The sequence below is a fragment of the Corvus moneduloides genome, chromosome 13 (genome assembly GCF_009650955.1).
Source record: "Corvus moneduloides isolate bCorMon1 chromosome 13, bCorMon1.pri, whole genome shotgun sequence".
NCBI lineage: Eukaryota > Metazoa > Chordata > Aves > Passeriformes > Corvidae > Corvus > Corvus moneduloides.
In genome coordinates, this window is record NC_045488.1 from 19,745,183 (window position 1) to 19,770,670 (window position 25,488).

The 25,488-nt window shown below is 51.4% G+C and overlaps 1 long non-coding RNA gene across 1 annotated transcript in view; it reads right to left on the minus strand.

Moving 5' to 3' along the window:
- Window positions 1-25,488, minus strand: part of LOC116450376 — a 104,636-nt gene that overhangs the window by 72,874 nt on the left and 6,274 nt on the right. The window contains exons 3-4 of the long non-coding RNA XR_004242775.1: window positions 8,366-8,481; window positions 4,599-4,851 (exon numbers count right to left, since the gene is read on the minus strand). This is a non-coding gene — a long non-coding RNA (uncharacterized LOC116450376). The remainder of the gene's footprint in view (window positions 1-4,598; window positions 4,852-8,365; window positions 8,482-25,488) is intronic.

Below are 25,488 nucleotides of genomic sequence, written 5' to 3' on the forward strand. Positions count from 1 at the left end.
CTGAAGGATTCAAACCCATCATGAGCAGAGTTCAGCTGCAACAGTGAACCACAAAGCAGGAAGGGCCAAAGGTCCACAGTGCCCTGTACAACCTCAGTGAAAGGTGTCCTGCTCTCTTTCCCTTCCCCACGCAGACAGCAGAGTGCTGAGAAGGCTTTTAAGGCAAAAACCCTACAGATAAATACATTGCCTCTGGATTATAGAGCTTAAAATATGATGGCATCTCCCCCAGATTGTGAATATGTTCCCCAAAGAGCTCCCTCAGTCCTGAGACCCTCGCTTCCCCATTCCCCTCCTGGGAGAATTGGAGAGGCAAAGGGCTGCTGTTCCAGCAGATTTGCAGGAGTGGGAGTTGAAGAATCAATGAAGCTCTGAAAGCCAGTGGGGAAAGTCATTCTGCACCCTCCTGACACCAGGAATAAATGATTCAGCGGGAAAGGAAAAAAAATACAACAACCCTCAAATGAGGCTGGAATTACCCTCTGGAGAGATATTTCATCTTGAGGAATTGTGTTTGCTGCAGTGTTCATCTCACTGAGCCACAGCAAGGCTTTAATATCCAGCAAAAGGTCAAACCTAAATGGGAATTGCCAGAGCCTACCGGAGCTCCTGCCTGCACACACGCTCCCAACCCTCACATGGAGCAGCTACGCCCACGCCGAGGCCTGAAACTGGGAATGGAGCTGAGCTGGACCACGTACGGATATCTCCCTCCCTGGCAGGATCCCAGACACAGCTCAGCCCTGCACTCAATCCCTTTGGATGGGTACAAAAGGAACAGACCTGCCTGCCTGCCTGGGTGTCTTGAGCAGGGGGGGTTTGGGGAGAATGCTTCCAGATGTTTCCGCCCAAGGGATCTAAGTGACTGTAAAGGAAGGTGGGGTTTCGAGGCACCTGAGGGCTGCAGGGGCAGCTGTCAGCTGTTCCTCAGCAGGAACATCAATGCTTGAGACATTGCCAGGACCCTCCGAGTCCAGCGTGGTCTGCAGGGCTGTGGGAGCTCTCTCCTCATGCCCAGCAGCTCCCCATGGACAGACAGTTCTTCCCACTTTTCCCACTTCTGCTCTGGCACTGCTGCTGTCTCCCTCCACCCACACATCTGCTCAGCCTCTCCTTGGTGATTTGTGCTCTTCTTCCTTCCCTCCGACTCAGCTCTGCCCTCTGGGAGTCTGGTGTCGCTATCCCAGGCTGTAGCAGAGTTCCAGGGATGAATTAGGCAGACAGGAGGTGAAGGCAGAGGTTCCCAGGGAGCTTCCTGTCTCCTCTACACCCTGACAAAGGTGAGTATCCAAGAGAAGGAGGGAACTGAGCCCTTCCTGTAACATCCACCCTCCTCCCAAGAGGGCACAACGCCCGTCAGTGAGCTGAGCTGAACAGAGGGGGGCTTTACCTAAAGCAGGGCTGAAAAATCTGCTTGAGCTTTGAGATTTATAGCAAAACTGGTCCCATGCTACAGGCTAAATCCAGACCCTGCAAGGAAACTGAAAGATTTTGGGAACAATCCTGACAGCCCTGAGCCTTCCACCAGCCACCTCAGTCATCCCACACGAGCTGGAGCTCTCCTGCTTTCCTGTTCAGGACCGTATCAACATCTACCAATGCATCTTCATCCTGCCCAGCAATTCCAGCTGTCCTTTCAGCCCTTCCTGATGAGCAAGGTGCCATCCATGCTGGGCAACACGCTGGTTTCTGCGCCGGTCTGGGTGACCATCCACTGGGGATGAAACTACCACTCTCACTTCCACTTGTGACTCCAGCCAGATTTCACTATGTACAGAGAGATTAAATTTCCCTAAGGTTAACACAAGATAATTTTTTGTACAAATATTTACAGTTAGAGCTCACCAGAAAATCAACAGGATTCTGCTGGACAACACTCAACTATCCACATCTCCCAAAGGCAAACAGGGTTTTTATGTGGTATTTAAAGCATCCTGAGCCATCCAGAATGAAGCCCTCACAATTGTTCCTGGGCCAGGCTGGGTCTGTGCCATACATCCATGCCTCTGAGGGAAGCAGGAAAAACTTGCTGGCCTTTTCTTCCTAATAATATGCCCACATGGACACAGCCAGAGCAGGTCACCAGCCTCTCACATGGTCACACAAACAGAGGAGGTGGAGACCATTCCGAACTGCATCCAGCAGCCACATACTTGGGAAGCCCATGCTGTGGAAAATGGGGTCAGATTGCTTCTCCCCATGTTTGGCTTCGTGGAGCTGTTTGTGTCTCCTGGATGCAAGACTTCCCTGGCAACAAACCGGAGCTGTCATTTGGAGATCTTGTCCTTTCTACCCAGGATGTTTAAATTCAAGCCTCAAACTTGTGGTTGGCAGGGAACGGGGGCAAACAAAGAGCCAAACAATCTGCTGTCAGCTCCTGACTGCCCGGCCTGCAGCAGTTATCCCTCCTGTCCATGGGGAATGCCAGAGTACAGAGGCAGTGGCTCGAGGGCCTGTCACAGATTTAAGCTGCTCAGACTTACAAGACAAAATTTAAAAAACCCAGCAGACAGTAAGTGCACTGAAACATTTGGGCTTTGCTCCCTCGTCTATAGGGTCTGTTGTTTCACAAGCAGAGGGAAGGTGGAACTCACCTACAGCTGCACTAAACATCTGGGGCTACAGGAACATCCCCTGACTGCTTCTAAACCTTTTTTGCTGCTCTCCCAACCCCGACCCTCTTTTTGACATGTCAGCCTCTACTTGAGGCTCCCTCCTGAGACTGCTCCTGTCTGCTGTGTGCACACCTGAGGTTTAATGAGTTTCTGTTTGGGAAGTTTTCTGGGAGGGAAGTTTGACAGAGCTGCTGTGGCAGGTGCAGAAGCTCAGGTGGAAATTGCCCCCTCCCTCCTCTGCTCCTTTCCAATGGCTAAGAGGGAAGCCAGGTACAGGCTGGATCTCTGCATGAAGAGTCCTGAAGGGAGCACAGGCATCCTCAGATGTTACTCCCACCAAGCTGATTTAACAGCCTCCTTTCCCTAGGTGGACAATCAGCTTTCCGAGGGAGCCAACGACTTTCTGAGGCTTTTCTAACAGGCAGTGCTTTTCTGGGATGAAGCTCCTGCCTTTGAAGATGTCTGATCTCTCCCAGTGCCCTGGGGCTTTCTGCTCACTCTGTTCTCCCACACAACCACGTCCTGCAAAGGGCATCCCATGCCAGCTTCCCTCTCTGCTGGATGCAGAAACATTTCCATGCAGCCACAGCGTTTGTGTATGGTCCCCTCAATCCACCAGGCTCACAGGGAGCTCAGGAGTGCACACAACTCCTTCCTCTTGGTTGTCACCGCCGTCCCCTCTGGCCAGGCAAGCTCCAGCCCTACAGCTGGCAGGTCAGCCCTCCCTGTGCTGCTGAAAAAGAGAGCACAGAGGCGAGGGGAATGCAGACAATATCCTAAACAAATCTGCTGTTTACAAAGTCCCCTGTAAACTGTTTACATTGCTGGGCAGAAAGCATGGAGGAACAGCAGCTGGAGCGTGCTCTTCCCAGTGGGAAGAACTCCACTCCTGTTTGCTCCACTGCTGCGGGAGGGAGTGGAGCTGATGCACATCTGGAAAGGGTGCAAAGGCATGAGAGAAAAGAAGAGGCAGCAAAACCCCAGCACCAGCCACTCCTCCAGCCTGCCAGGAGCTCCGGCTACCTCAGCACTGCCTCCCAGAGCACACTCTGAGGCAGGTGGCCTGTCCCTGGGGTGCAAGGGGACAGGGGACAGCCAACCTCAGGCTCCAAGCAGTGCCTGTGGTGGTGAGGCTGAGCTATTCCCTGCTGCCAGAGGAAGCATCCTGAAGGAGCCAGTCCTGAAGCTCCCTTGGAACCACTTGGCTCTTGGGCTGCGTGAAGAGCCTTGTGACTCTCACCCCTCAGAAATGTGGTGTGTAGTGCCTCCTGCTCTATTCTATCCATGGTTAAACATGCGGCCTCAGGAATACCAGCAAGAGCATTGCAAAGTGCTGGCATAAAACAAAAGCCTCAGTGTGCCTCTAATCTCCTTGTTTCCTGGCCATGGAAAGTTCTTTGAAGTGCCTGTGCAGTGCTGGAAGCCCCATGACCCAGCTGGCCAGCACAACATGGGCCAGTGGCACAGCATGACTGAGCCCTGGCTCTGAGGGAAGACATGGAAGAGTTAAACCTCAAACACCCTGGATCAGTCCCCTTCACACTGGAAGGTTGGTTTTGTTACTTGAGCAGGACGTGAGAAAACACAGCCTGCACTCAAGGAAGGTGGTAAGTGCTGTGAGCCCAGAAACAGTCCCAGAGGGCAGCTGGAGCAGCAAGGATGGGGAAACATCCTCCCTACACATGATATGGCAAACCCTGACCTGCTGGTTGGAAAGGAATACAGGTACAATGATTAAACAAGCATAAAGAAAGTGGGCAAACTCAGGCTGCCCAGAGCAGCTGTGGCTGCCCCTGGATTCCTGCCAGTGTCCAAGGCCAGGCTGGACAGGGCTTGGAGCACCCTGGGCTAGTGGAAGGTGTCCCTGCCCGTGGCAAGTCTGGAATGAGATGATCTTTAAGGTCCCTTCCAACCAAAACCAGCCTGTGATTCTACGGATACAGGTACAATGATTTTTAAAATAAAGGAAGTGGTCAAGCTCACCCATTTGGTGTGACGGGCAGGCAGGGACACCACAGTGCTCCGTCAGCAAGGGGTAAGGGATGTTCATCCACATTTACTCTCCAACACAGAACAACTCCACTCTCAGCACTTCACCCTCCACCCAGCTGGTCTTCCAGGGCCCAATTGTGTCCCTTTGCTGAGCAGGAAGAGGATGGAGGGGTCTCCCAGCAGAGCCGAACACCTCAGCCAGCAGGAATGTCAGTGGCATCTGCAGGACCTTTCAAGGACTGAGCTAAAAGAAAAACAACAGAGGAAAAAAATACCCAAACTTCGTCAGGCCAAGCCATCACGAAAGACCATCAAGTTCCTTTGCTGAAGTGAAAAAACTCAAATCCAAAAACATTTTTCGGAGCCGACCCCGAACAAATTTCGCTTGGTTTTGGTTTCAGAAGCTTTTGTGCAGCTACAAAAATGTCAGCCAGCTGCATTTCTGAATGAAATGACTCCTCAAGATGGAACCTTGAGCAACTTCTTTTTAAACTAAGGCAGAAAGGACTGGAGCTGTAATCCCACAGGAGTGCTGGGTGTGTTTCCTTGGCTCAAAATGACTTGCTGAGTTTGCCCTGAATTTTGCAGGTATTTTTGCTTGACCCCGCATGGCTCAGGCACAGTGACAAAGCACCTTCAGATTCCAGTCCTTGCAGAGGAGCAGTGACCTGCAGGGATATCCCAGCGCTCCCTAAGCCTTGAGAAACCCCCTGTGGAGGTGGGCAGGCACAGTTTGGAATAGGTGTTAGGGCCTTTTGGTGAGTGAAAAGCATTTCCCACTTCTATTTTAATGGCTGGCTCAGAGGGTCACTTCTCTTCATACAACCAGCACAGCCAGGGGAAGAGATTCCTGCACGCAGCACCTCCAGTGTGAGCACCTTGCCCAAAAATCCCACAGGCAAAGACAGAGGGACAGCACAGCAAATTCATCTGTCATAAATTCCCTCGTGCCTGCTGTGACAGGCTGGCCAGCACCTGTGTCCTGCTAATGGCAAAGGCATCATCTCTTCCCTTCCTCTTCCCAGGGGTTTTATTAGTACAAACCTTCAAAACACGGCCAAATGGCCAGGAATTAACCCACACATTTTCTCAGCATGAAGCCCCAGACCCACATGTCGGGCAGTGTCCCAAAATCATCTGCTGGAATGCTGTCCCAGACATCTACCTAGAGCAGCCCTACACTCTCAGCCTTCTCCTGTGCCTTCCAGGGGCATCCCCATCCCTCCCTGTCGATTTAGAGGACGGCTGGGATACAGTCTGTGCTCCTGGGAGCTGTGTGGGAAAGGGAAAAGCAGAGCTGGGAGGTTGCAGTGGTTTGGAGTGAGGATCCATGCTTCCCATGCTTGCCCAAGGTCAGGGAGGAGTGGGAGCTGCCCTCCCCCCCATCTCCTCACCCCTGTTTCTAGACAACCCTCCCCGCTGGGATGCCGAGGGCCCTTGCACGCACAGAAGTATTCAGGAATTCTTGCAATTAATTCCCTGCCATCCCCACGATAGCTCTGCTGTGTGGAGGAGTGCCACAGACTAGCAATTAGGGGGCAAAGACAGACTGCCAAGGGAGGCACTGAGGTCACACCTGTGCTGCTCCGGAGCTGCACCGGGAGAAAGCCCTGACCAAGCTCCGGAGGGAACGGCAGCTCCTAAGTCAAACCCAAGTAATAAGCTGGTCTTGTAGGGGGAAAGATTAATCATTATTGGCAGCCAAGAATGCGCAAGTCTAACAAAAGCTAAAGGTTTTTTTATTACAGTCCAACTGCAGCTGGGAAGACAATGTTAGCTAAGAATCATTAAATCTATTGCAAGAATAAATCTTCTTTGATCCAAACCATAAAATGGGAGTGAAATCCTCTTAAGCCAGTGGCAGCTCCTAATGGAACACACATTATTATTTTTTTGCAAACCAAAAATTAAAAAAAAAGAAAGGGTTAGATTATTAAGTGAATAGATTAGGCTCCCAAATGGTAAATATTTACTCAAGCAAAACCTGCCTAATTTAATACCTGCCTTAATTAATTTTTCAGTTTGGGATTATAATTGAAGGGAATAATGACATTTTCTGACTGTACAAACAGGGATTCGTGAGCCCTGTTTGCCCAGAATTCAGGCAGGAGAAGAAGGACCTAGGAAAACCTTCCCTTGCTAACCCCCAGGTAACATCAGAGCTGCTGCAGGTGCCAGTGATGAGCTGGCAGCTTCTGCAAGCCAGGAAGATGGAAGGTGAAGCCAAGGACCCCTCTCACAGCTGGTCATTAAATTTCCTGAAACATCTGACCAGGACGTCACTCCTGATATTATCAAATACAAAAAATATTACAGAAAAATGGAAGTCATTTCTTACTGCAGTCTGATTTAGTCCCTGCTTTCAGGGCAAGCTGGGGGTACTCCTCCCTCAGTGCTTTTCCTTCTCTGCCAGACACAGGAGATGTGGGAAGGGAGTGGAACTCTGAGCTCCAACATTCACATGGGCTCTGTAGACCCAGGTGGGAAAATTCACCTGCCTGATCCTTTCTCTGGGGCAGGTGCTGCAAGGAGAGTGTGTCCTGTGCCCAGAGAGCCTTTTCCATTCCAGACACTCCTCCTCTATGCTCTGGACAATGTCTTCTTCAGCCTTCATGGGCTGTGCTCCCTTCCCGCTCTCCAGAGGGTATCCTTGGATGCTCAGACCTTTCAGGTCTCTCAAAAGTTACCTGATCTAGACACAGCCTCTGCACAGGGGAGCTTTGCACCAGCAAGTCAAGGGAGGGGATTCTGCCCCACTCAGGTGAGAGCCTACCTGCAGAGCTGCCCCAGCCCTGGGGCCCAGCACAGGGAGGACCTGGAGCTGCTGGAGAGAGCCCAGAGGAGGCCCTGGAGATGCTCCAAGGGCTGGAGCCCCTCTGCTCTGGAGCCAGGCTGGGAGAGCTGGGGGTGCTCACCTGGAGAGGAGAAGGCTCCAGGGAGAGCTCAGAGCCCCTTCCAGGGCCTAAAGGGGCTCCAGGAGAGCTGGAGAGGGACTGGGGACAAGGCATGGAGGGACAGGACACAGGGAATGGCTTCCCACTGCCAGAGGGCAGGGTTAGGCGGGATATTGGGATGGAATTGTTCCCTGGGAGGGTGGGGAGGCCCTGGCACAGGGTGCCCAGAGCAGCTGTGGCTGCCCCTGGATCCCTGGCAGTGTCCAAGGCCAGGCTGGACAGGGCTTGGAGCACCCTGGGACAGTAGAAGGTGTCCGTCCCTACCTGTGGCAGGGGGTGGCAGTGGATGAGCTTTAAGGTCCCTTCCAGCCCAAACCAGGCTGGGATTCTCTGATTCTATGATTGTTACAGCTCATATCCACAGAACACGCTGCCGTGCTCAGTAACAGCCACCCACAAGCACTCGCTATCCCCATCCCTTGCACAACAGTTCTCCTACAGATGAGGATTCCTGGAGCAGTTCCACACCCCACTAGCAAGGGGCTATCTCACCATTAGCTCTGCCCTGGAGCAGTTCCACACCCCACTAGCAAGGGGCTATCTCACCATTAGCTCTGCCCTGGAAAGAACCACACGGCCACTGGCTTGCAGCTGGCAACCAGCACTGATATCCTGCTCCTGGAAGCACACACTGCAGTAAGTGGGAAGAAGGGAACCATTTGAGTACAAACCTTCCTGACTGCAGGCATTTCTGATCCTGGCTTGACCAGCTCAAACTCAGCTCCAGGAGTGTAAACTTCGGTGCATGTCTGAAGTCTTTTGGGGAGGAAGATGAGAAAGCACATGGGTTTATCTGATACAGACCTTGCTGGCATGTCAGAGCATTGTTGCTTTTCTTTTCCAGACAGGAACCTTGCTGGCAAGTGCTGGTGAGTGCTGCAGGCTCGTGCAGGCTCTCCACACAAATTCCTGGTGCAGGTCTGGTTGTGTGTTGTACACAAGGGTCAGTGGGGACAAAAATGAGAGAGAGAGAGAAATGGATTGCATAATGAAATCTTGAAGTGAAAATGTTCTCTGGTCAGACGACAGAGAAGGTCAGGAGTACTTTAGACCCAAACAGCTCTTAAACCCAGGTAAGAAATGGGACATCTGTGGCAACAGCAGAATCATCAGAATAAATCAGTTAATCCCAAACTGGGAGCAAGTAAGTCCAGAGCTTGCCAGGGAACAACATGTCAACAGGATTATGGGCAAACCTTACAGGGCAGCTGTGATTCTGAAGGCCTGAGAAGCAAATTGTGATCAAAGAGCCATGCAGGCACAAGAGAAAACAGCATGGAACCCAGAATCCTTCTCCTAAAGGCAGATGGAGGTGAGTGACAGCCCAGCAGATCCTTTCCAAATCACCCCCCGGGTCCCAGGAGCAATGGATGGGGACTGCTCACGTGACGCTGACTGACACGCTGCGAGATTGTCTGTGGGAAAGGAATGAGAGGGGTAATTTTATTGTCATGTCCCGCAGGGGGGTGTAAGGAAAATCACAGCATGAGAAAATGACAGTGTATCTGTCTGAGGTCATTTGCATGCCCAGATAATCTGTGGGAGGAGAGCCAGAGTCGCTGTGTTTGACAGAGGCAACACCACGACAATGGGCCTGGGAATCGGGAGGTTTGCAAGCCCTGAAACCAGCCTGGTGTTTGCTGCTCTCAGAAACCAAAATGATCAGACTTCATCATTTAGGCTTCCAGTGATTCCACTTTCCTCCCTCATTATGGGCTGTACAATGGTCTCATCTTGCTGATGGCACAGAGGGACAGTCCCACATTCAGAAGTGTGCCCGCATCCCAAGGACACACTTAGGAGACACAAAAAGACCATACACAGGCAAAGGAGCACAAACATGAAGGCAGACACTGGGTAGCAGGAGCTGTGGGCAGCCAGTGCAGCCCAGCAGATTTTAGCAGGGATCTAGAAGAAGGAAAAAAGGCTTTGTCGGTGTTTACAGGTTGCTCCTCTGCTGCAGAGGGAGTAACCTGGGAGAAACACGTGGTGGCAGATGGGAACTGGCATGGCTGGCAGGACAACTTGGTATCTCTGCAGTGGAAAATCCAGCTGATGGTCGGATGGAGCAGGGCCAGGAGGACAGGCTGCCTGCAGACAGCACAGGCACTTCACAGGGAGTGTGAGGGAGAAGGTGACAGGTTGGGTGAGACTCACTCACACAACCCTTTAACACTGCACTGCCAGAGGCTCCCAGGAAAATCCCGATGATAAGGTGTGTGGGACTCTGCACAGCACTGATAAGTGTGGCAGATATCTGATTGCTTCGAAAACCTGGGCATTCCAAAAGGATTTCAGCTGGGTGCACAGGGAGGACGAGTTGGATTTTAGAGATAACCTTTGGGCAGAACCATCCAGCTTTCAGCAGAGCCCAGATATGGGTATTTAGAGAAAGGTCAAGTCAAAGAGGATGGAGGGGGTGAGTGGATGGTGAGAAAGAGACATCAAGAAAGGAGCAGGGAAAAGCAAGCATGAGGAGATTTAAAACCCCTGAGCTGAAGGCAGGAGGTAGGTGTCCAGGAAGGGCTGTCAGAAAGCAGACTGTGAATTAATTTAGACAGTGCAGGACGGTTTAGGCGGAAAGTGATCGCTCTGTGAGTCATCAGCAGGACATTAAATATGCAAAATTTGTAAATAAGGTCACTCCAAGAGGGAACACAGAGGAGGAAGAGAGGAGGGCTGGGCGAGTGGCCAAGGATGGAGCAGGTGAAGTAGCTGACAGTACCTGAGAACTGTCAGGCAGGGCAGGCACAGCCTCCGATCCATCAAGGCAGGGGCAACCATGTCCTCCTCGGGCAGAGGGGAATAACAAACCTCCCCCTCCACCAACAGGTAGACTTGTCACTACCAAACCCAAAGAGAAAGCAAACTGCGATGTCAGTGTGCTAGTGGTAGCCATAGATTGGAAAAGACAAGCCCACAGCTGCAGCTGGCAGGGAGTCGTGTGGGAAGCTGAGCCTACCCAGCATTATTCAGCTGCTTTCCAGGTGCTGGAAGAGCCAGACTCGTGGCTGTGATTGCAGGGGCAGGAGCAGTGGGATCCTGAAAGGCACAATTGACCCCAGGTTACAGAGCCAGCTGGGCAGACGCCAGGGCTGAGCTCACCCACTCACCTGGAGCTGGCTGGGAAGCAGAAGGCAGCACGAAGGGAATGCCAGGTTACCTTGTCACTGGCAATGGCCTCTCATTTGTCAACGAGGGACGAAGGCAATTTACACAGGGATGTGGGAGTGTTGCAGGTGTTAGGCAGTTACCCTGAGAGCTCAAGACAACAAAGAGATCCCGAAAAAAAGCAGATCCATTTCTAGCCACAGAGAGGCTCTTAGCAAGTCCAGCAAGCCCCAGGCTGAGCAAGGGGAAGGGGGGCTGGGAACAGACCACTGGGACAATGGTCCAAGAACAAAAGGGCTGCATTAAAGGGCCTATTCTGGCAGTTAAAACGGGTTTAAGCAGTGTTGCTGCTGCCTAATCTGAGGCTAATAATGAGTCAGTCTTACAACCTGGAAATGCCTGGCCAAGTCAGTGGAGAAGAGAGGGTAAGGCACTTAAGTGGTCTAAACATTATGTTTCTGTCTGCATGTTCACGACAAAGACAAACCACTCAGGTTTGAAGTACACAATGCCTGATAGAAGCAAGATATTATACAGACCTGATGTGGTGCAGTGATGGGGTGAGGAGCCTTAACATCTCTGTCTGGTACAAACCCCAGAGGCAAAGCTCAGCCAGCTGGTGCCAGGATGAGTGGCAGAGGTTATCCAAAAGCCAGGCTCCATAAAATGCAGTTAGTCAGGACAAGGTGGCTTGGTCTCTGCAGGCTGCCTGCTTTCCTGTTTACCTGACCCAGCAGTCCAGAGTTTCTTTTACACAGCTTCATTTATAAAAGAATCCAGTCTGCAAAGCACAGCTTAGCCCAAATTCCCACTACCAGACTTCATCAGATCACTCCAGGCTCCGAGACCACTGTCTCCACACAGTAATAGACATTATCCCCAGGCTTTGTGTGTGTTTATGTTACCCTTCCATTTCCCCTTCAGATATGACATGCAATTCCTAGAAAATATGTTATAAACTCTTCTGCTCTGGAGTTCTGCCACCTCTGATTGCACTCATTTGAGCCAAGGATGTCGTTTCAAAGTAAATCAATAAACAAGGCTTAAAAGGGTCCTACAGACAGAGGCTGGGGGCAGCACCACAGCCCTAGCCCTCCCCAGTCATCGCTGCTGTGCTTCAACCTAACCAAGTAAATGGGTGAAATCCGAACAGGAAAACACTTCCCAAAGCTCCCAGTGCTGCTTTACAGTATGGGAGTAGGAGCCAGGGCCTGCCTTGCAGCTGGAATGGCACCTCCAGTGTTCCAAGTCCCAGGAGTCACCAAAAGAGCATGAGTGGGTGTCACAGCACAATCAAGGCTGGTGGGAGGGTCTCCCAGGGACCATCGGCAGGGATACCCCTCACTGCCAGCCTGTGGTACCCACAGGGGCTGCACCCAGGGTCTCCCAGTTGCTGCAGGTGGTCCTGGAGGTACCCAAGGAAACATCTCAACCTCAGTGAGGGACTGGAATGGCAAACCTGGAAAGCCTGGATTCAGAAAGGGGCCAGGCACCTCCCTCTCTTACTGAAGACATTTAGGGCCCCTCAGGCTTGCTGTCACATGGAGAGTAACACATCCAAGTAGAGCACAGCTAGATTTATTTGGGAATCCCAGGGAAGCACTTGTTCACCCCTAATCCTCCTTTTACACTGCTTGTGGCTCTCCAGACTTCCCTGCACACCAACAGCCAAACAGGCACAGGATCTGATCTTTGGGAGTCTCCCAAGAAGCTCCAACAAGGTTGTACCTCCTCAAGCAGCTCCTCCAAGGTGAATCATAATGGACCCCATGAGCACAGTATGGACTGCTGGCTAAGCACTTCCCTAGGGAAGAGCTGAGACGTGGGTTATTCATCACCAGGAGCTGTCCTGCTCTCCAGGATCAATCACACACGGGCAAGGGAGCTACCAGAGAAACCTCTGACACAAAGCCTGCTTGGATGCACTCACAGCAGGATTTACAGAGCAAATTAACTCCACTGGTTGAATTATTTGGATTTTTTTTTTCTTTCAAAATCTCCAACGGCTGCATAGACACAATGCTGACAACTCAGCCAGAGAGGAGGGCTGCTGTTGCCCACAATGAGAATGAAGACCCTCTCACTCTGCCACCACCGTTGGGTTTTTGCCTGGCTGCATCTGCAGTTGAGATCTCCATTACCCGTGTGCTGATGGTTGTATTGGTGTGTCTGCCTGGGCTGCCTCTGGCCGGCTCAGGACATCTGCTGTTCCCAGCTCTGCTGCTTTTGCTCACTGTAAAACAGAATGAATCATTCAGGTAGAAGTGATCTCTTGTTTTGGTTGTCTTCATGGGCTGGTCTCTGTTCAGTGCTCTGTGCTCTGTTTCCAAATCCAGCACTGTGTGTGCAGAATCTGCTTAGGAGACTTTACACTACCAGAATATACATCCAGTGCAGCAGTTACACACGGCTCTGGAAGAGCCTCCCACACAACATTCTGGCACAGTGAAGCTCCTACTAGAGACACGTGGGACAAGCAGCCCACACGTCTCCTGCACAACCAGATTACTCAGCCCCGGAGTGCTGCTCGAAGCAACATTTTCTTGGGATTCAGGGAGTGATCCCACAGAACTGCTGCTCTTTTTTGTGGGGTCTGTCCTCATTCACAGAGCTATTACTCATTGCCTGTAAGGCAGGATGCCACCAAGGAGCTCTGAGCTATGCCAGCCTGCAAAGAAGGTTCCTGTGAGCTGCACTAGTGACACAACTGCTGGAGGCCATATCCATGACCATATCCATGACACTCCCGTGTGTCCGGATCCTCCCCTGCACAGCACCAGCCATCTGAACTGCACACACTGTTGTGGCGCCTCAGTTTCTCTCTGTGCCCCCAGCACAGGCTTCCCTGCCCAGACAAACCCCAAATTCAAAAGGCCAAATTCTTCCCTGTGTCCATGCAAAGCATGCACCATGTCTCCTCTGCAGGGCAAGGGGAACCCTCCCACCCTGCCCAGCACTGCAGAGTTCTGTTATGTGGCCCCAGTGCCACGCTTCCAACCCCAGAGCCCCTTTTCCTGCTGGGAACCATCCTCTGCTCTGGGCACCTGCAGCACTGAGCAGCTTTAGGGGTGCTCAGTCATGGGGTAATGAATGAACACAGGTGATCACTTCTCTTATCTGCAACTTGAAGGCAACTCTTATCAAGGCAGAGCTGGAGCTGAGCTCACGCAGGGCACAGCCACATCTGGGGCTCGGGACCTTTGCTCGCTCACTCTCCCTGGCTGCTCAGGGAGTCAGGTGGTGCCGTTCCTAGAAGGTGAATAAATTATGACTGCAAATTACTCTGATGAAGTGGCTTTTATTAGAAAGCCAGACACAAAGGGAGCTTGCTGATTGGCTCCCAGTGATGTCATACCCAGCGATGTCATACCCAGCACGGCACTCAAACGCAGAGATACGAATTTTCTCGTCTATATTTTGCATATAATTTTCATTTTCTCCTGGCAATAAAGACACCAGCAGAGCCTTTCACTCGGGGAGGGTGGTGGGGGGTCTGGATTGCTCAAGTGGCTGATGAAAGAAAAGTGCCCTTTGTTCCTCTGTCTTGCAGGGAACCTCAGGCTAACGGTTTGCACCCACAAAGGCACTGTGGCTTATTGCTCTACTACAAACCCATCACTCCATTTTCTTAGGTGGATAGCAGAGAAATTGGCATTTTTTTGGCTTCATTGTACCTAAAATCATTCTGATCACAGAGATTTTGCTATTTACAAGCTGAAGCTTAAAGTGCAGATAAAGCAACAGCTTTCTGATCCTCATCAGAAGGTGGGAACCAGGGCTTTGGGAAAAGACAGGCAGCAAAATCCCAACTAATTATTTATTTTCCAAGTTTCACATGGTGGTTGTTCCTCCCTACAAAGCCACTGTGAGTTCTCAGTGAGGTCTGTCAGAGAGGCAGGCTCAGCTCCCAGCACACTGCGTGCTCTCATTCCTCTTCCCTAATTGAATGTCCTATCGAACTTACAGAATTTGCCTAGGAAACGTTCAGGCTTTAATCATTTCTGGATGCAACAGGCTTGTTGGTGCAGCTCAAACAGCAGAGCCCTGTGTGGAGAGCAGGCATGGAAATATCCCTTGCCTCACTGAACTGGAATGAACTCCCAAATTCAAGTGAAGGCTGTGGTTTGCCCGGCAGCTCCCTCACGCAAGGCTGCTGCAGTTCTGGGCCCCTGCTGTCCCTGCTGACCCTGGACATGGGCAGAGGGGAAGGTTTTCCATACCTTTCTGCCTCCATTATGTACCACCGAGGTGTAAATTTTGCTGGGACGGCCAAGTGTAACATTTCCAGCCCTGGAAACAGGCTCCTGCTTGTTCTGTGCAAACACTGGGCTCTCCTCCAACAGAGCCGGCACAAATCCCGAGCTGACCTACAGCGCCTGCCTATTCCCCTTTGATTATGGCTCCGAAGTCATTTGTCCTACAAGGGCAGAAAACAAAACACATCTGTCATTTGGAAGATGTCCTGGAAACCCCCAGACAGTTGCACTGATGAAACTGGACACTGAGGGCTACTGGAGAGCTCAAACATAGTTAGATTTGCTGTTCCCAGTCCTGGGGTCACGACTCCCTGCAACATCATCAACTCCACTTTATTCCAGGTGGCTCAAAGTTGGAAATCATTCTCTCTTATCGTCTGAAGATTTGCTGAGCTGCCTGCCCTTTGTGGATAACAGGAGCTGCCTCCAGGCTCCTGGATGTTGGATCTGAGGCTTTTGAAGTCCTGAGGGTGAAGGTGCAAGGAACAGGCATCAGGGAAGGAGAGCGCCTGACTCTGAATCAGAGTAAAAAAGGAATGTGAAGGCTGCAATCCTAGGAGAGGATGCTGGCTGAGACACATGGCCAGCATCAGCAAAAAGGGAATGGGCTCTCAGGTTTAAGACCTGGAATAGATTCAAATCACCGCTTTTAGGTCTGACCTCCTTGCCTATCTGAGGGAGACAGCAGAGAGGGGAGGGAGCCATGAATCTTGGATCCAATTCCTATGTGGCTTGGCCCTACATCCCTCTTTGCTTTTACCACTCCATGTGTAGAACAGAGGGTTATTAAAAGCACCAGAAGAATCTCAAGAAAAACAATTTTACTGTTTTTAAGAGCTTTGTTATAGCATCTCTGGAGCTCTGGCTTAGACCACCACAGACCATTGTCGGGAAGCTCTAAACAGCCTTTGGATATTGAATTACTGTTCAAAAATGTATCAAATTCCAAAATCCCAACCACTGTCCGAAAAAAGAAGCCTCTGTAGAACAGAACACACTCACACAGACAGCACGGACAGCAAAACCATCATGCTGGTCTAACTCAGCTTCCCTTCCCCACCCAGAGCAACAGCCTTGCCCCAGCCTCATTCCAGCAGCATTGTACCCCTGGGAAGCAGCAGGGCTCTAGAGGAGAATACAGTCCCACCAACTCATCGCTCACCTCACAACGAGAGCCCTTCTATCACTTGGCTTTTAATGAAATCGGGGGTTGATATCTCAGTCAGTCCCTCCCTTCCACTTGAGGACAGCATTAGCATCAGTCTGGATTATAATACCCAGTAAGCTGTTCTGGAGCGATATGAATCAAAGCCCTGGAAGTGGGATTGTGTTTAATTAATTGTGGCTGACAGATGAAGGTATTGATCGTAGATTGAGAGGTTCAGGATTGGCCCGGGGGATAATTATTGTAGGGCACACTGTGTTAGGGTGATATTTTTTTAATTTCTGGCGATGTAGGAGGGAAGCAGGGGGGAAATAAGTGAATAATTGCAGCTAATTAGAACTTGTGTATGCATCCCAAATTAATTTGTTTGAATAATCAACCACCAACAGCAGTCTGATCCAAAAGGAAAAGGAAGCAACTGCTCAGAAAGATCTCAATTCCTCCCATAAACTGCGCAGTCCCATGTCTGGGATAAATGTTTTACGGAATTGAGGCCCTAAATACAGAAGAGGAATTGGGCAAGATTATTGAGTGGAAACACTTGCTTTTGCTTAAGATCTACGATAAATCAAAGGGGCTGGGTGAGGCTGTGGGATGGCAGGGTGTGGACAGCAGATGATGCTCTGGCCGTCGCCTCCACCCTATCCCTATCCATGTGCAACAGGCCCCCCCGCCGGCCCCCACCCCCTTTCCGGGCGGGACACGGGAGGTGCGGGATGGCCACGGGGGGATCAGACACACAACTGCTGTCGCCGCGGGGACCATGAGAGGTGTCTCGGGCGAGGCGGGGGCAGATGGAGGCGAGGCTGCGGCAGCAATCTGTGTCCCGGTGCCCGGCCCCTCGCTCCGGTCCGCGGGATCCCCGTAATCCCCCCCGGCAGCCCTGCTGCTACAAACACTCTCATCACCATCGCAGCGGGGGCAGCTCAGCACAGACAGCGAATGATCTAGCGGGGGGTTAATAAAAGGACTGGCGCAGAACAAAAAGCCTGTCAGCCGCCACAAGATGTGCTCTCCACCCCTTGTCCCCCCCAGGAAATTAAAAACCGGAGCCTGTGGTGTGCAGTGCTCTCTGCGGGACTGGACGGGGCACTGGGATGCGGAAGGGCAGGGTGGGAAGGGGGAAGTAGGGAGTTAAATATTTGTCGCAGCTGTCGTTTCTGATGCGATCTCTCGAGTGCTGTTACTCTAAAGGACCAGACTACCTGGGCTTTCCAAACCTGAAGAGACCAAGGCACATTTCTGTGTGCTGCTGCCAGCAGGCCCTCCTGGAGAGAGTCCACTACATCCTGCCGGGATGCTCTGCCTGACACCACCGAAGTCCATGTTTCCATGGAAATGGGAAGAGAACGGATGCCTGTGACACGACATACCTTTTCTGATGTAGATTCGGACCACTTTTAACATCCCTTTCTAGTGACAGCATTCAGGACTGGATATATTGCGGGCACAACCAAAACAGAACAAGAAGGGGGAAAAGATATCTGACGGTACGAATCAAACCCCACCATCCTTTCTGGTGAGCAGCAGCTGAACTCGAAAGTGCAATAATCCATTAAAACACCCTTCAAGGCAGAGACACCCCTGCACTAAATACAATATAATTCACACGCGGATAGTGAGGATCTGCCCCTCCCCTCCCCGGGCTGGGTTGGGTGAAGTTTCCAGCAGCATTTCCCTGCCGAGGGCTGCGATCGCAGCGCTCGGAGGTTCCCCGGCGCTTCCCCGTGCCCAGCCCGGGCTGCGCAGCGCGGGCCCGCAGCGCCCTCTCCCGCGGCACCGGGGCACCCCCGCCGCCGGCACCCGCAGCGCTCCGGGGCTGCCCTGCCCTGCCCTGCCCGGCAGGCCCGGCCCCCGGACAGGCACACGGGCGGTCAGGTATCGCCCAGCAAGGGCGAACCCCGGCACCACCCAAACCAGCAGCGACTTCTCTGCGCCTTGAGGGATTCTGGTGAGCGGAGAGAGGCAGAAGTCTTTGCCTACCGCTTTCCAGCAACGCTGGGCACTTCACATAAAGGTGAGGAGGTTCACAGAGGCTTTGCTGAGGGCCTGAGTTTGGCATCTGCCAGAGGAGTGTGGAATAAAGCCGTTATCCCTCTCTTGGACACGGTCTCTGCTCATCACATGAGGTCTGGCTGCACCTTTTGGCGTCGAGCAGCTAAAAACTCCCTGGTTTGTTCTCGTACCACCATCACAGAGGTTTTGTACAGCCTCTCTCAGCAGCTGCTCCTGTCCCACGCTGCCCTGGGCACTGTGCTCCGGGCATCTCCATGCTCACACTGCAGACCTCACACCAGACCCATCAGCGCAGCACATTAGGAGGAGAAACACGAGATACTTGCAAAGCCAAAGGCAAAGCAATGACAAGTTTTGTCTCTGTAGGGAGTTTGCTTGGGACTATTATCATTTTGAAGGACAAGTTACTGCTCCTAGCACTGGGAGCCAAGGATCTGAATAAAGGAGCTTCATGAATACAGATACATTGCACAGACAGAACAAATAAACCTGATCCACAGTTGCCATTTTCCTTTCCAAGTGGGTGAAAATGAGATGTCCCATCCCCAGGAGATCCAGAAAGGGCTTCAGCCCCTTCATTAGATACAGAGAAGAGATGATGCCAGGCCTGGCTGAGTGCTTCCACCCTGTCAGGAGAGCAATGTGCTGGAGAAGTCAACCTTCCCCCAGGGAACACCACTCCCAGGAAGCAAAGGCTTCCTGGCTGCCATGAAAATTGGAAACACTCCTGCCCTTCCTCAGTGCAAGGGACTGCAGGAGGCTCCAGTGTCAGAGCCAGACCCAGCTACACCCACAGGACATTCAGCACCACACTGCAGTTCCTGGAAAAAAGTCAGCAGAAAAAATGACAAACGAAATAAAATGGGATTTCAATTGACCAGAACATTTCATTTGGCCCAAAAGCAAATGAGAAGCCCAGGGCTCCCTCTGAGCAAGAAGTAGCAGCGCTGTGCCGTGTCCCAGACCTGCTCTCCCCAGTGTGGGCACTCGCAGCATCTGGCCAGATGTGTCCTCAGGCCCTACCCTGGCTCATGCACCAGCACCTGCTGCTGGGAAGTGGGTTTTTGCAAAATTCCTTCCTGCCACATCCATCTGAGACAGCAGAAATAACCGTCATGTCTCTCACATCGCGTTACATGTCCTCACAGATCTGCCCAGCCAAGACATCCCTTGCAACACCAGCCTTCATTTGCCCTGACCTCAGTGGGTTTGGCACCAAAGGGATTTTCTCCAGGCTTGGGAAGGTTCTTCCTTCTTTTGGTGCCATTGTGAAAACTCCTGTGTGTGCTGTGTGGGAGGTCAGATGGGGTGAGTGCAAGCAGCCCTGTGGTGACAGGAGGGTGGCTCACATGGGGTTGTAACAGGGCTGGGACTCTGCTCCATGCTCCATGGCAGGCAGCAGGTCTGTGTTCCTCCTGCTGCTGCTGAGCACATCCCTGCACATATCCCTGTGCTCCAAGTCTCATTTGTCCCACACCTGCAGTGACTGTGTGTATTTTTGGTGTCAGCAAAACATACGAGCAAGAATTTAACTGCTCGGTGGATTCTGCTGGGTCCCACGTGTCCACAAAGAGCAGTGTAACACTGGCAGGATCTCCTGGTGGTAGTTCCACATGCTCTTTTGTGTGCTGGTGATAGAGAATTTGGGTTCTCTTAGTGCTTCTCTGCTTTGTCTTGGGTCTTCCACCACTGCTGGCTATGGTAACATCGAGAGCACCAGCTTCAGGGTGTGCAGACACCAATGTGAGGAAATGCCCCTTTTGGTGCTCTAGGTAAGGAACAGATCGAATCCAAAGCAGACATGGGCAAGGTCCCCATGCCCCTGACTCCATCACTGACCATATACACCCACCCTGGCATCAAACATTGTGCCAGGGTGCCACATCCAGCTCTGCGAGCCCCAAAGATTCCCCTCTGTTCACTCTGTCTCCACTTTATTTGTGATCACCCCAGCTGCTGGACTGGCACCACAGCATTAACCTCAGGGGGGTGACAGTGACACTGTCCTGACAGAGCTCTCCTGGCTGAAGCCCTGTCAGTGCTCACAGCTCCTCACTCACTTTGACCCGGGCAGGCTCCAACCCCACCGCACTGCCCACGGCTCCCTCCCGAGCTCACACCGCCTGTTACTCCAGCAAAGAAGTGAATCCCACGAATGTGAGGGCACTTGCAGAGCCCCAGCTTTGCAGGGACTGAAGTTTGTAGTTCATGCCTCCAGGGCAACATTGCAGATGAAAATCAAAATGCCAGAACTGACGAAAGGAATCTTTAAAAAGCATTTTCTGCTTTTAGGCAGCTGAGGGATGAACAGATCTGGATTCACTGGGCTTAGGTCAGTCTTGTCTGAGATACACAGATCCTTCTCCTTGCTTTGTCCTTCCAACCTTCCCAGAAACACCTCATCTGAGTCTCCCACTGTGCAACTCCCAGGCCAGTCTTTGCAGGGGCTGCAGTAGCTTGTTTAAATCTCCGCAGGCACTGAGACTTCTCAGGAGCCCTCAATCTTGACAGAGCAGCAAATATTCACAACTGTGCGTCTTGCACAATTTGTTCTCAGATTCCTGCTAACTGCACACAAAGTTTGGCTGATACCCTCTTTTTCTGCATTTTCTTTTATGCAGAATAAAGATCTCGTTTTGCCATTAGCTTGTGATATTTATGATGTGTGAGGTTGCCCAGGGTCCCAGCTCTGTACCCTTGTGTCCTTTCCTCATCACACGAACACAAGCTGCAGCGTGTCACTTCAGCAGAACGTGCTGAAGGCATTTGGGGGGCACTCACAGTGGCATTTTCCAACTGCTCCTTGGGGATTTGATCTCTTCCTTCCTAGAAGACCTTCTGTCCTTGAAATACAGCTTGAACTTTTCACATGAGACCACAATTGTTAAACATTCCTGTGCTATTTAGAGACATCTTTGCTCTGCTGATAGCAGCGACATGCACAGGAAAGCCACTGCTCTGCTGCCACTCCATTGACTGGCAACAGGTGACACGGTCACCTCTATCACTGAGGGGTAAGACCTGCTGTGGGTGTGTCATGTGGATGTAAATGTCTCCCTAATGGTTGTCTCTTTGGTAGGGCTGGCTCAAGGCTTGCAAATATTTGGAAGGAATCTGGCATTTTTACACCCCAACAGCCCCTGAACTGGCAGCACACACCTTTCCTGGGCCAAGTCCCAACCTCGGGAATCCAGCAGGTATCTGCTGTGTGCTATTACAAACTAGGATTTCATTTGAGGTTTCATACTCCCCCAGCTCTTGTTAGCAGACTGGTGGCTTTGTGATTATGATTTCCTTCAGCTTCTGTCTTGAAGATGTCTCTGTGTCTGTCTGAGAATGTCACTGGGCACTGCACTGACTCCCACTCCTCCCTGCTTGCTGTGCTGCTGACACTGAATAACCCACGCGGAAAATCCTTCCCGTGGGGTGAAGGACAGTGTCATTCCCCCCTTTCACAACAAGGTCAAGAGCAGAATCCCTGAAACCTGCTAGCCTAGGAAACAAACTAAAATCCCTGCTCAGAGGGATTCAACTTCAGCTCCTGCTCATGGCATCTGCCAAACAGGCCATGCAGCACCAACCAGCCCTGCCTGGAGCAGGGCAGAACCTTGTCCTACCTCCCTTACCTGTTACCCATGAGCAGCACAGGGCTCACAACTGTTACTCTCTGCCCTGCCAAGCAAAAATTGTTATTTCAGTCGGAACGTTGGAGGCTGATGGAAATCTGACAGTCCATGGCTAAGCTGCCAGCTGGGAAGTGGGTGGAAATGAATCTTTTGTCAAATAGTTAAACTGCCTTTTCTCCAGATTAATTAATTCACAAAGAACATATCCCTTCCTGGGTTTCACAGCTGAAAACAAAGCCAGTCTCGCCTCCCCTGCACTATCTGTCAGTCGTACCACAAAGTGCGGAAGCGCTCGCTCCATTGTTCCTCATGTGATCAAATCCTGGGGAAAAAAGAAAATCCCTCCACTGGCTTCCAATTCACCTGAGGTTCTGAGCTGCCTCACATCAATTTTTCCACAGTTACACCCAAGCAGCTGGTTCTGCCTTGAGCTGATCCACAGGGCCATGACCCCAGGCAGAAGCCCCAGCACAGACTTCAAAGCACTCAAGGCACTGCCCAGTTCTATTTTCAGCCCCAATTTCCCTCAGTTTGTATTAAATGCCAGGTGTCTGTTTGATATCTCCACTGCAGTGGCAACCCTCAGATCAGATTTGGTTTCCCATGAACCAGATCCAAGGAGTGATGGATGGCTGGATGGGTGCCCAGCTGAAAGCTCAAGAGCCCAGCAGTGAGAAGCATCTCAGCACCTGTGTCTCGACAGAGACAGGAGCAGGCTGCAAATGCAGCTGTCCACGGGCTCCTGCTCCTCATCTGGTAGCACAGTTCCTTGGACAATCTCAAAGCCTGCTCATCAGGTGCTCAGGGCATAGCTGTGCCCTTTCCCAGCCCCATGTCCTGTGCAGCTGCCCAGACCTGTCTTTCTCACCTTCAACTGCCAGCTAAGTGCTAAATCCACAGCAGACTCCAAAGATTATCAGCTCTTTTCCTGTAAGGGAGCTTTGTTTGGGAAAGGCTTCCTCACACACCTCCATATTTGGCACCTCAGCACTCCACGTGAAGTGAAAACCAAGCTCAGTAACACCTCTCCCCTCCAGAGCAGGACACAAGACAGTCACAGCATGTGCAGACTCCCACGGGCCACTATCCCACCTCTGGAACAGTGAGATACCTGGGAAAGGGAGAGCCATCCCTCCCTGCTCACCCTCTAGATATGAAGGAATTCACAGCCCTCTACAGCAATGCTCTGGAGCTGAAGGGTTCCTTTTTAGTCAACTCTTCCTTGTACAGAGTCTGGTCCAGATCAACAGATTGTTCTTTCCTGGTTACTTTTTATACTGTATAGTTTTTGAGGTTAACGAGCAACTAAAACTGTCCTTGTAAGCCTGAGTTTGGCTAAGGACAATGTTCTGTCAGTGGCTGATTCCTCAGGAGGAATCACTGAAAGTCTGTTGTTCCCTTTGGAGATGAATGACCTCCTCCAGACAGCAGATGGAGCAGTCACTCGCTGCTGAGGTCTTCTGCAGTGGGATGTTTCAGCTAGAGGAGAAGGGGAAGGAATAAAGTGACGGTCTGTCTTGGCCTCTTCTGAGGCGGAAAATGCCACAGCAGTCCTTTCTGAAATCCAGAGAGCAGCAGAAGTAGAGAAGCATTGGTTTGTTTCCTTCTGTACAAGATGATGGAGGAGGAGTCTTTCTCAGTATGTCCACCATGGAGAGGCTTCCAGTGCCTTCTCTCTTCTCTTTAGCCCCTTGTCTTCCAGAGCACAAGGCCGTGGTCCATCAGTGCCCACCAGCCGTTTCTACAGGAGATGTGCTGTGCTCTGAGGCAGGGATCAACCACCCCCTCACCCCAAGTAGCCTAAGGACGCTGCAGGGAAGCAGCACTAGTAGCTGTGCAGCACTAACAAAGCATAGTCTGAGCTCAGGGAATGAAGACAGAGTAAATCACATGCACACTTGCAAAAGGCAGTCTCTGGAGCCTGAGCTGGTTGATCACCCAGCAATTTCCCTGGGAATCCACCTGGGTTTCCCTTTGATCTCTTTCGGTTAGTACTTGTCATGCGTGATGCCCAGCCTAGAGGCAAGACATCCTCACAAGACTTAGAAGTGCCACAGAACTACAAAGGAAAAAGGAATTTCATGCTCACAAAGCCTCAGCAATATCTATACATTCACATAAGAAAAAACAGACCTCAAATACTTATAAAAGGACCTACTGTCTTCTGGATTTCTGTGGTTTTCCATTGTCTTACAGCCTCATTTCAAGATCATAAGATACTTTCTTTGAGATGTATTCAAGCCCTTCCCCACACAACCAGTTTTAGCACCCCTTTGCTTCTCCACCCCCTCTTTATTTTATAAAACATATTCTGGTTGTTCTGACTGTGCATCACTTTTCTCAACCACGTTTCTATATCTCTGCTTGTTGTCTCTTTATGGAAGAGGTTAGAGACTTCTTTTACCAACTTAGACAAATCTGGTTCCACGTGCAGCCACAACCACTAGCTCTGGTCTCATTTAACACCAAGCATTCCATGTCCTATGCTTCCTGCATTCACACAGAAAGAAAATACCAGGGACACCTTTTTCACAGCAAATTTCGCGGCCCAAACCTCTGTGGACAGATCTAGAGCTGACAGCTTTGCCAGGCAGTGCTATTTATGAGCTGTGTCTGTTAATGCACAACCCGGGGGGTGTGTGAGCAGTTTACAGTATGAGCTATGAAATACACAAATAGGTTTGGCAGTCTCAGCGGTGACATTCTCAAACAACTGCCTCTCAGAACACCAATACACACATTCACTGCAAAGCCTGATTCAGGGCTTCAGCTGGCATGTTAAAATACACCCAGCTTACAGTAGTGCATAAGGCACATCCTTATCCAGATCAGCCGCCCCCAAGAGAGCAGGACTGTGCACCTGGCTGCACATTCTGCAGCTCCTGGAGCTGTGGCACAGCCTGGAAGGTGCTAAGGAAGAGACAGGGATCAGGAGGTGGAGCAGAGGTGGCCCTGCTGCTGCTCTGTGGGAAGTGACGTGATCTGTAAGGCAGGATCCCCGAGGATGAGCAGCTGATGTCACCTCACGCTGCCCCCACCCTGAGCGATTCTCCCACACTGTTGTGGGTGACTGGAGAGGCAAAATGGCAGCTGAGCCAGTGGGAGAGAACCACTCCCCACGGACACACAGCCCCGCGCCCACGACCCAGACTGGCTATTCCAGACATGCATGGGACACACACTAAGGGAGAACAGGAACAGGTTATGCTCACGCTGAGAGCTCCAGTGCATTTTTGCTGGTAAAACTGTGGGGCTCCTGTCAGCCATAAAGCCTTTTCCCTCTCCCCTGCTCACGGAAATCTGACCTGAGGCTGTCCTGTCCCTTGCAAAGTGCCCTCAGAAGCCCCCAAATACAGCTCTGCAAGCTGACAGACCCTACAGCACAGCAAACACTTGGCTACTCTATTCTCACCTCTCCGGCCCTGCCTAAATCCTTCTTCCATAGTCCTCTGCCACAGCAAGGGCTTCAACTCCAGCCTTAAAGGCTGCAAATCAGAGGTTTCTCCAGGATCCAGCTTTTGGGAGCTTTCTGCAACAGTAACAGTGATGCCTTGAGTGGCTACCTAAAAACCTTGTTATGTCTAACCAGCATGAGAGAACAACAGCTAACAGGCCACACGAACTTCAGTTACCCACTAGGCAGTACAGGATTTCAAAAATATAAAAGTTAAAACCTAAGGTATCAACAGAAATAAAGGTTGCCCTGTGGGCATGTAATTTTGCTGGTGGGGTTGTACTACACCAGTTTGTTAG